A 10581-nucleotide genomic window follows, 5' to 3' on the forward strand; every position below is an offset into this window, starting at 1 on the left:
GAGGGGAGCATCACACACTGGGGTCTGTTGGGGGGGAAATAAGAGAGGGACAACAAGGGTAGAGAGATTGGGAATGGATAACGGGGGAGAAATGCCAGATATAGGTGATGTGGGGATGGAGGCAGCGAACCACATTGCCATGTATGTCCCTATGCAACAATCCTGCATGTTTTGCACATGTACCCCAGAACCTAAAGTGCAATAAAATAAATTATAAGCACACAAAAAATCATTTCCCAGATAATTACAGTTAATAATAATAATGCTCAGTTATTTATCACTTTCTATACCCAGACACTATGCTAAGAACTTAATGTACATGATTTCATTGATTAGTCACAAAATAATCCTTGTTAGTCCTACCCTCAAAGTCTTGAATTCCCTTCCTCAGTTTCCTTGCATCACATGATTCGTGTCCTACATCTCTGATGGTTTCCTCCTGTGTTTAGATAAAATCCAAAGTCTTTATCATAGCATCCGAGGCTTACCATAATCGGTTCACAATGTTGTTAAGTTTAGCCTAAATCTCCCTCCTTACATATTTTAAATTCAACCTAAAGATTTCTCCATAAATAGCAAACTGTAACCTAACTGTATGTGTAAACAGACCATAAACTACTTTTAAATTTTAATTATTTTTAGAGACGGGTCTTTATTATTTCACTCAGGCTGGAATGCATTAGCACCATCACAAATCACTGCAACCTCCATCTCGGCTCAGGTGCTCCTCCCACCTCAGCCTCCCGAGTACCTGGAACTACAGGCACTGCCACCATTCCCACTAATTTTTTTGTTTGTTTTTGTAGAGATGAGGTGTCTTTATGTTGCCCAAGCTGATCTTGAACTTCTGGGCTCGAGTGATCCTCCCCACTCAGCCTCCCAAAATGCTGGGATTACAGGCATGAGCCACTGCCCCCTGCCTTTTTTAATTTTCACTGCAAAAAAGAGAAGAGGAAGAAGTCAGAAACACTCTGCTGAGGTCAGTGACATCAAACAGAAGGAATTCCCATGCTTTGCGACATTACCAAGATGCCTGCTGATGAAACAGATTGGCTGGAGCAAGGCACATGGACTTAGAGTCCATAGCATCTATCCTAACAAGTGAGAGCCCTTTGATCTGATTAGAAGGGTTTTAGGCAAACACTGTCTAGCCCAAGAGTGTGTGTCTCCCACTTAAGTGACTCATAAAGAAGAGAAGCTTCGGAAATACAGAAGTTTCTCTATGAATGTACAAACAAATATAGATACATCTTGGGAGTTAATCACAGCATTTAAAGAATTAGGGCTTGTAATCTATTTTATGCTTGTGCCAATTACTGAGTTTGGGCCAATCACAGGCAGCCAACTGCTCAAACCATGTTCAAATAAGAAAATGCAGAACTGCAGCCAATCCCTGCCTTTCTCTACCTCATTTCCGTTTTCTGCATATCACTTTCCTTTTTCTGTCCAGAAGTCTACCACGTGGTTGCACTGGACCCTCTCTCAACCTATTCTGGTGTGTGGGCTGCCCGATTTGCAAATGATTCTTTCTCTGGTTAAACTCTGTCAAATTTAATTTGCCTAAGGCTCTTCTTTTAACAATGTCAAACACTTTCCTGCCTTAGGGACTTCATATTTATTTGCTCTTCCCTCTCTCCTGAGAAGCACTCACACACAAACATCACACTAATTACTAATTTTCATTCATTCTTTGTATCTTGGAGTAAATATCACTTCTTTAAAAATCCTTGCCTGGCCCTTTTATCTGAATCAAGTTCCTCTCTTGTGAGCTCTCCAATCACCCTGTACTTTTCCTTTAAAGTGTGTATCTGTTTGTCGTCTTTGACTTACTTGCTTTGTTTTATCTTTCTGATCTGTTCATCTGGGGCCAGGGACTGAGAGTCTTTTGTTCACCACTGCATTCTCATTACCTGGCTGCACTTGGCACATAGTAAGTGTTAAATAATTATTTATCAAACAAATAAGAACAACGTTTTGAAGTAGAAGTTGTCATTACCAAACTAATTTTTAACTGCACAAAGAAAATCAGTAAAGCTCTAGTTCTGCAGGGTGTTGGCTTTTATATTGGTTTCTGGGGTGCTGGTGAATGTTTAATAAGATTTTAAAGAAGAAAGAAGCCCCTATCGAGCACTTGCCCATCTCTGTGGTGGAAATAATTCCGCCGTGTTAGGCCCCAGTGTGTGGCCCATTTGGGAGGACATGCACACACGTGGCTCTTGAGAGCTGGGGCAAGATGGCTTCAGCATCTCAGGTCTAGAAAACCTGATAAATTACATCATTCACTGGAAGGTAGAGAATGTCATTTAAAAAGTTGAGTTCCTGCTTTTCAAACATTTGCTTTGAGTTGAGTACATTATTATTTCTGCTGTAAGTTAGACCAGAACCTCTCACCTGCCACCCGTGGCGAGGGCTCCGTGTGGGTGAGACACGCATCCCTTCAGCCCATGGGGTGGCTTTAGACTCCAGGCTGGTCTTCTCCTGCCAAAGTGCACTTACCTGAGCACATACACAGGTTTTTGTTTTTTTTTATGTGTATGGGAACATGGAAGGAGATTGCAAAGCAAAATAAATGAGGTGGGCAGGGGGGTAGCAGTATTCCAGTCAACCAGGCCTCCTCCTGCTCTGCCAGTGAGCAAAGAGAGATAAGAATGGGCCCACTGTGTTTTACAGGCTGCTCCCCCAGCCTCTCTGTTTGCTGCCTACATGCCTCCAATCATTTCTGTCCCCCAAAACACCCACAACCCCTCAAGCTGGCACCTAAACTTGCATCGTGGTTCCAAGAAACATCCAGAAAAGTTTGGAAAGAGCTCTCTCATTTCTCATCAGGGTTAGGGATAGAGACCATTTCCATTTTACAGACAAGAATGTTAACACTTATAGAGGTTAAATCATTCAAGCAAACATACCTCTTGGCTCAGTGACAGCTCCAGGAGTTGAACAGGTTACTGTATTATTGTTTCTTAATCATCTTGTCCAAGGCCCAGATTACTAAATATTCATGTAGCACTCCCTACTCCACCAAACTAGCAGAATAAAGCAAAATCTTCCAAATTTTCACAGTCTCTTCCTTTTATCCCGTATAAAAATCAAGCTAGGCATGGTGGTGTACTTCTGTAATCCCAGTTACTCAGGAGGCTGAGGCAGGAGAATGGCGTGATCCCAGGAGGTTGGGGCTGCGTTGAGCTGTGATCACGCCACTGCACTCCAGCCTGGGTGACAGAGTGAGAATATGTCTCTAAAACACACACACACACACACACACACACACACGCATGCACACGTGATTCTTTTCTGTTATCTGTAAACTCTCTAACAAAGAAAATGTATCCTGTGCCTCTGATTATTCCACATCCCATAGAACAGAAAAGATATTCTAAAATGGTAGACATTTGTTGATAGACTCACTGAGTCATTAATAAGATAATTTATATTCACATTTGTATGTATTATTATCACAACAAAATTACTTTAATGCTGCTTAAACCCTCTTTACACTTTGTTAGAAATATTATTTTCACATCAGCCTCTTTTTTGGAATTCTTTCTTTTTTCTCAAAACATGTATTGAATAAACACACACATACACAGACACACACACATAGAAAGCCAGAAAAATATATACACAAATAGCTCAGCGAGTTACTAAATGGATAACATCTCTGTAAAACATCACCCAAGTCAAAAGAGAGATTTACCAGCCCCTTCCCCCGACAAGCCCCGCATGAGTACCTTCCCCTCCTGGCGCCCTGCCCCCCCCAAAAGAAATCACTGTCTTCATGTTCTAGAACACATTTCATCACATTTCTTTATGGTTTTATCACAAAAGTGTGCCCCAACACTAGAATTTAGCTTTTCCCATTATAAACACACACACACACAAATCATTGGTCACTTTCTTTTTCTTATAATTTATCTGCTGAAGAAGACATTTAACCTTAATGTCTTACCGTCTGGACTTTGCTGAGGGCACTGTCATGGTGCGTTCACCACGATTTTGCGCCTCCTGGATCTCCAGCACATCAGCAGCTCCATCCAGAGGTTTACTGGAACTCAGGCTTCATCCTTTTGGCAGTAGGAATGTCTCCAAGAAGAAAAAGAATCTGGGAACAGGGCATGTGACTGAGCTATTGTGAAAACTAATGAGGACATGATAAAGGTAAACAAATTTAAAAAAATAGGCAACGAGATACTCCTAAAAACAAAACAAAGAACGCACACACACAAAACCCAAACCTGCCAAAAGGCCATGATTCAATGACAGTAGGACAGACTTAAATGTGGTATGATTTTAAGCAATTGATGGAATCTACAATAAAAGAGCTCATTGGACTTTAGGAATATTCTAAATATTCCTAAATATTGAGTGGCCAGGAATTATGACTCTGGGCTTATAGAAATGGAAACACGATCCCATGTGATTTTATATATTTACCTAATGTCTGCCAACTCCACCTTTACTGTCAAGATTGTTAATATTTAACAATCTTGCAGTCTCCACGTGCTTTTGGATAAAGCACGGAAAGCAACAACCTTGGCGCAGGTAGAATGAACGTGGAGCTGACAGAAAGTGGGTAATGGGAGTGTGGGTAAGGAAGGCGGGGGATTCCCCACACTTTACTAACTAGGGTGTTCATGTACACTGTGTAAAGTTGCCTTCTTGAGCAATAGAGAAATGTTTAAATATATTATTTTAAAATTGAATGTAGCCAATATAAGAACCAAATATTAAAATGCGTATGTCAAATACTGAAGAAGGAGGATGGTATTACAAGTTGAATAAATATTCACCTCTCATGAGGGAGTCTGGGGATATTGTCAAAATATTTTAATCGAGAAACAGAGATACAAGCATTCCGTCTGAAGTTTTGAAGACATTAAAACTGAGAAAATGAATAAAATGTGTCCCTGAAGAGTAAGACTTGCAGGAATGGAGTCCTTGGCTTCTATACCAGGAGATTCTGGTTGCTTAACTGTTATTATCTTAGTTTGAGTCCCCCTAGAAGTAGACGTGGAACCAGGATTTGGAGGCATGTATTCAATTGAGTGGTGCAGGGCACAGCTGCCAGAGGGGAGAAGAAATGATATAATGCGGGATGAGAACCAGAAAGACTAGGTGGTTAAACCAGCACACCACAGCAAGCAAGGGCAGTTCATTCCCAGGAGAAACTGGAAAACATATGTACCCCCAGTGAGAAGCAAGGGAGCTGGGGGCTATTTCTATGCCAATCCCTATTAGGTGTTAGCTGAGGGCGACTCCCAGAGAGTTGTTAATTTTCCAGCACTTGCAGCCCACCATTCTAAGCCTGCTGCGGTTCTAGAAAGAAAGCACTCAGGCGCAGAGATGGGGACAGTGTCAGTCAGCAGTGATGGGGACCACATGGAAACGGTGCAGATCCACAGATACTGAGTGAGGCCCTGACAGCATCTGCTGCAGCAAGGCTATGTACATATTCATCTTGGGACACAGGACACACTCCCCCATCACCCTCTGAAGGTTTGCTGAAAATTACTGATCAAAGGCAGATTAATAGAGAAAAACCACATGGATTTATTTGTTTGATCACAGTTTTATGTGACAGGGGAAACTGTCCATTTTGATTTTTAGGTTCAACAAAGTGTGGACAGCTGTGTAGAAATTGGCCAGGCGCGGTGGCTCACGCCTGTAACCACAGCACTTTGGGAGGCCGAGTCAGGCCTATCACCTGAGATCAGGAGTTGGAGATCAGCCTGACCAACATAACAAAACCCTGTCTCTACTAAAAATACAAAAATTAGCCAGGAATAGTGGCAGGTGCCTGTAGTTGCAGCTACTCAGGAGGCTGAGGCAGGTTAATAGCTTGAACGTGGGAGGCAGAGGTTGCAGTGAGTCGAGATTGCACTGTTGCACTTCAGCCTGGGCAACAAGAGCTAAACTCCATCTCAAAAAAAAGGGAGGAAGGGAGGAAGGCAGGAAGGCAGGAAGGCAGGTAGGTAGGAAGGAAGGAAGGAAGGAAGGAAGGAAGGAAGGAAGGAAGGAAGGAAGTAGGGAGGGAGGGAAGGAAGGAAGGAAGGAGGGAGGGGAAGAGGGAGGGGAAAGAGAAAGAGAGAGGGAGGGAAGGGAGGAAGGGAGGGAGAGAGAGAGAAAAAGAGAGGGAGGGGGAAGGGAGGGATAGGAGGGAGGGAGGGAGAGAGAGAGAGAAAAAGAAAGGGAGGGAGGGAAGGAAATAAGGAAGGAAGGGAAAAGAAAAGAAGAGAAGAGAAGGACTGGAAAAAAAGTTACGATCTAATGCTAATAGATTGAATGGGAAACACCACAAGGTCTGTCTGTCTAGATGTTCTTGGCCTCTCTGAGCATGTCTTCCTGCCTTCTTAATGTGGAACAGATCCCTCTCTGAATGGGGGTCTTATGACCCATAGTCAAACATGATGGGTCAGATAATTTTTTATGGCCAGTTTTTACACAGAGAAGCAGATGGAAAGTTAGAATAATAATTTTAGGTTTAATGGCTGGATGTGGAAGCGTTCTGCTCTGTGATCTGCCTTGGAGACGAGGGATTCTAGTTTGTACTGCTAGCCTCTGGGAAGAATGAAGAGCCAGAGACAGGTGGGTCGGAGAAGTCCAGAGAAAAACTTCGGCTTCTGAGGCCTTCATTCTAGGGTATTATTTTCTGAGCCCAGACACTTTGATACAAAAATAATTACAAATGAATTAACAAAATGTATTCTAAAATGTTTTGTGTATCCATGCAAAGAAACGAATGTTTATTGGGCATTGTCTACGTACCAGAAATCATGCTAAACAGATTCATTTGTATTGTCTCAATTCTTATTACAGCTATGTGGTTGTGTCTATTATGTATTTCGGATAAGGTGAAGGTAGCTCATAGAATCTCTGCATTACAAGGAACTTCAGTTTCTAAGTTAATTCATCACATGTAAAAATAAACAAATACTGAATCAGAATAAGGCCAAAATTGAATGTAAAGTGTCTAATGCAGAAAATCCTAAGAATGATGAACTAGGACCGTGAGAATTACAGGAGAATAAAAAGATGACTGTTTTAACTTGGTAAGATGCTGAGTGAGAGGATGGAAGCATACTCACCAGATGTCCTGCCAGCAACTGTGATGGGTGAAGGGTCTTGTCTACAGCACAGTCCATAGGCTGTTCCCGCTGCCTGGAGTGCTTTACTCCCATGTCTTTATTTTCCTGCATGGCTCATTTCTCACAGCATTCAGATCTGTTTAAAACCCTCCACTCCTTGGAAAGATCATCTATAACCAAGCCAACTAGAAGAACACATCCCAGCCCCACATTTCCACACTGTCCCAGGCCCCATTAATACCTGGCATCTACCTCTGGTACCAACTTGAGAGGAGCACTGATCTTCTGTGCCTGAAAAAGCCAGCCTTAGGAAACCAGGTAACAAAGGCACTACCTTTTTACTTGCTCCAATCTTCCCTCTCTCCAGTTTCCCACTGGCTATGTCCATTCAGAAGGCCATGAACATGGGACTTCATTGATACAGCCCATATAGGTCAATCCTTTGGGTAGAAATTAGAGTGGAGAAGGGTAGAGAATAGATGTAAAGAGGTATGATGGGCTGCTTGTAAGAATGGTCCTAATTCTCCACCTCTCTCTATATTCATAATCTTGGCAATTTGAGTTGGTAGCTCCTCCCATCACAAAAGTTAAATCTATTTTACTATTCCTTGAGTCTGGGCTAGTCTTTGACTTGCTTTGACCATCAGAAAACGATGAAAGTCATATTGTGCCATTTGCAAGTCCAAGCCTTAATGACCCCATCCACATTCCCACATGCTCTCTTGGAACACTGCCTAGCACTTTGAGAAGTAGCCTTGATAATCTACTACCAGATGAGAGGCCATGATGCACAAGGATAAGCTCTCTAATTGGAGGCCATCACAGTCTATCCAATCCTCAACCAACACAGCAATTGACTGCAGTGCATGAGTGAGCCCAGCCACAACTAGAAGAGCTGCCCTGCTGAGCCCAGCTCAAATTGCTGACCCTCAGAATTATGTGCTAAATAAATATGTATTGCTTTAAATCACTGGTTTGAGGGATGAGTTGCTATTCTGCATTTTGGTACTAGATGACTAATATGGAGCACTGGCACAGGCCTCAAGGAATATTTGTTAAGATGAACGAATGACTTTTATTTCCTTATTTCTTAGCTTGACATAATTTGGCAAAATTTACTTTCACCAAGGCAGTATATACATGTTATGCTTTACATTATACATAATTATTTCCGTGGATATTTGGAAGCTACATCACGTTTCTTTTTTTTATTGCATTTTAGGTTTTGGGGTACATGTGAAGAACATGCAAGACTGTTGCATAGGTACACACATGGCAGTGTGATTTGCTGCCTTCCTCCCCATCACCTATAGGCCTCCCCCACTTAGATAAACACATTGCTTTGGGGCATAGGACTACGTAAGTTCATTTTCATTCTCCCAATATACTTATGATTAAGGTGATTCCTGAAGTCCTGAACATAAACATATTTTCTGAAGATAATAAACAAGAAGAGTTAAGGGTCAGAAAACGAAACTTGAGGCATGTCCATGCTAGCCATGTAGAAAGAGCAGAGGAAGGGATAACCAAGAGAGAAAGACTGAAGGCGGTCTTTGACTTACCCAGTGAGTGAGCCAAGGCAAAACTGCCTGTGGATGTCATTCGTCTCTATAGTTTCTAGGGGCTCAAAGCATCTAGAATCATGAATATATTTGGACTGAGAGACCAAAGCAGGACAATTTAAGGGAAAGTAGGAAACGCATTGCCCCTCTTATCTACACCAAGTCTCTGTATGACAAAGAGCTCCAAGCTCACCCTTTTCTCTTGGTCTGGACTTCGGATCTTCACATCATCATAGGTCAATTTCTTCCAGGTCTGGAGAGAGGGGCGGTATCAGAAATAAGACAAAAATCTGGATGAAAAATGAAGACATGTAGTCAATTACTAAACTGCTAGGTGTATTGGTCTGCTATTACATTGATATAAAGAACTACCTGAGACTGGGTAATTTACAAAGAAAATAAGTTTAATTGGCTCATGATTCCTCAGGCTGTATAGGAAGCATGGTTGTGGGGAGCCTCAGGAAACTTACGATCATGGCGGGAAGTGAAGGGGAAGCAGGCATATCCAACATGGCTGGAGTAAAAGGAAGAGAGAGAACTGGGAGGTGCTACACACTTTTAAACATCCAGATCTCTTGAGAACTCACCTTCATGAGAACTGCAAGGGGGAAGCCTGCCCCCATGATCCAATCACCTCCTACCTGGCCCCTTCTCCAACACTGGGGATTACAATTTGATGTGAAATTTCGGCAGGGATACAAGTCCAAACCATATCGCTAGGACTCCATGCCAAACTGCTCAATGCTGAGGAGCAGCTAAGTAGTCAATCATTGTTCACTTCTCATCTAGAAATGTTGGCAGAGGTAGCCCTGATCAAGGATATTGAGAGGCTGAAGATCAATTCACAATTACGGCTTTGGGGAGGTCTATGACCACATGAAGTCCATTCTAGAAGGGTAGATTTGAAAAGAAACTCATAAGCAATCTAGGGTAACTCTTTTATTTTGTAGACAAAGAGGCTGAGCTCCAGAGAGTGGATGCTCCTCAGTTAAAGGCACATGGCTACTTGACGACTTACCCCAGTTTCTTCACTAGCCCTCTGGACTCCTATGTACTTTGTTCCATTTCTCCATTTCTCCCTAGTTTAGCAGCAAGAGAAAACTTTTCAACTTATGCCTTTACCAAAAACAAATGAGTAAAAAACCCTCAAATAAATGGGATAGAAATAACACTGGTTCTCCCTGACTCAAGTAGGTAAGTTCATTTGTACAACACTTTATGGCTTATTCTAATACTTGTAGCAGACGGTAGCTAATTGTTTGCTTACTTACAGATGAAATTACATGATGGTCTTGCAATCAGAAAATGACAAAGCTGGCATTGGAAACCAGATCTTTTCCTTACATTTCTTTTTTTCTTTTCTTTTGTATCACTCATTTTTTAGAGATTGTGTCACCCAGGGTGCCTTGCTTGCTCTGTCATCCAAGCTGGAGTGCAGTGGTGCAATCATAGCTCACTGTAGCCTCTAATTCCTGGGCTCAAGAGATCCTCCAGCCTCAGCCTCCTGAGTAGCTAGGACTACAGGCACACAGCATCATACCTGGCTAATTTTTTTTAATTTTTTGCAGAGAGGGGGTCTCACTATGTAGCTCAGGCTGGTTTCAAGCAATCTTCCTGCCTCACCCTCCCAAAATGCTGGGATTGTAGGTGTGAGCCATTGTGCCTGGCCTACGTTTATTTTTGCAAATATTTATCGAGTGCTCACTTCACACATCCCAGATACTATGCTGGAAGCACATTTGGAGCCATATGTATTAATGCCAGTAATAGGTGCATTGCCTGCGTATGAGTCAGCTTTGCCCAGATCATGCTGCAATAACAAACAATTTCAGATATCTGTGGCTTCAAATACAAACATTTTATTTTGACTCATGTTACATGCCCTGGCTCTACCACCTGTCCTTATCACCTCATTCCAGGATCCAGGCTAACGAAGT

General features: G+C 42.3%; 1 long non-coding RNA gene across 2 annotated transcripts; it reads right to left on the reverse strand.

Annotated features, from left to right (window-relative positions):
- Window positions 1-651: 651 nt before the first annotated feature.
- LOC128932281 (uncharacterized) lies at window positions 652-3769 on the reverse strand. 2 transcript variants are annotated; one of them, XR_013536392.1, is made up of 3 exons: window positions 3729-3769; window positions 2907-3209; window positions 652-935 (listed from the first exon to the last, which is right to left on the reverse strand). It is a non-coding gene; the product is annotated as an uncharacterized LOC128932281 (long non-coding RNA). The 2 variants fall into 2 exon arrangements; XR_008481927.2 differs by having other exon boundaries at window positions 3695-3769.
- Between the last annotated feature and the right edge of the window lie 6812 nt (window positions 3770-10581).

Source organism: Callithrix jacchus, chromosome 5 (genome assembly GCF_049354715.1).
Source record: "Callithrix jacchus isolate 240 chromosome 5, calJac240_pri, whole genome shotgun sequence".
Classification (NCBI taxonomy): domain Eukaryota; kingdom Metazoa; phylum Chordata; class Mammalia; order Primates; family Cebidae; genus Callithrix; species Callithrix jacchus.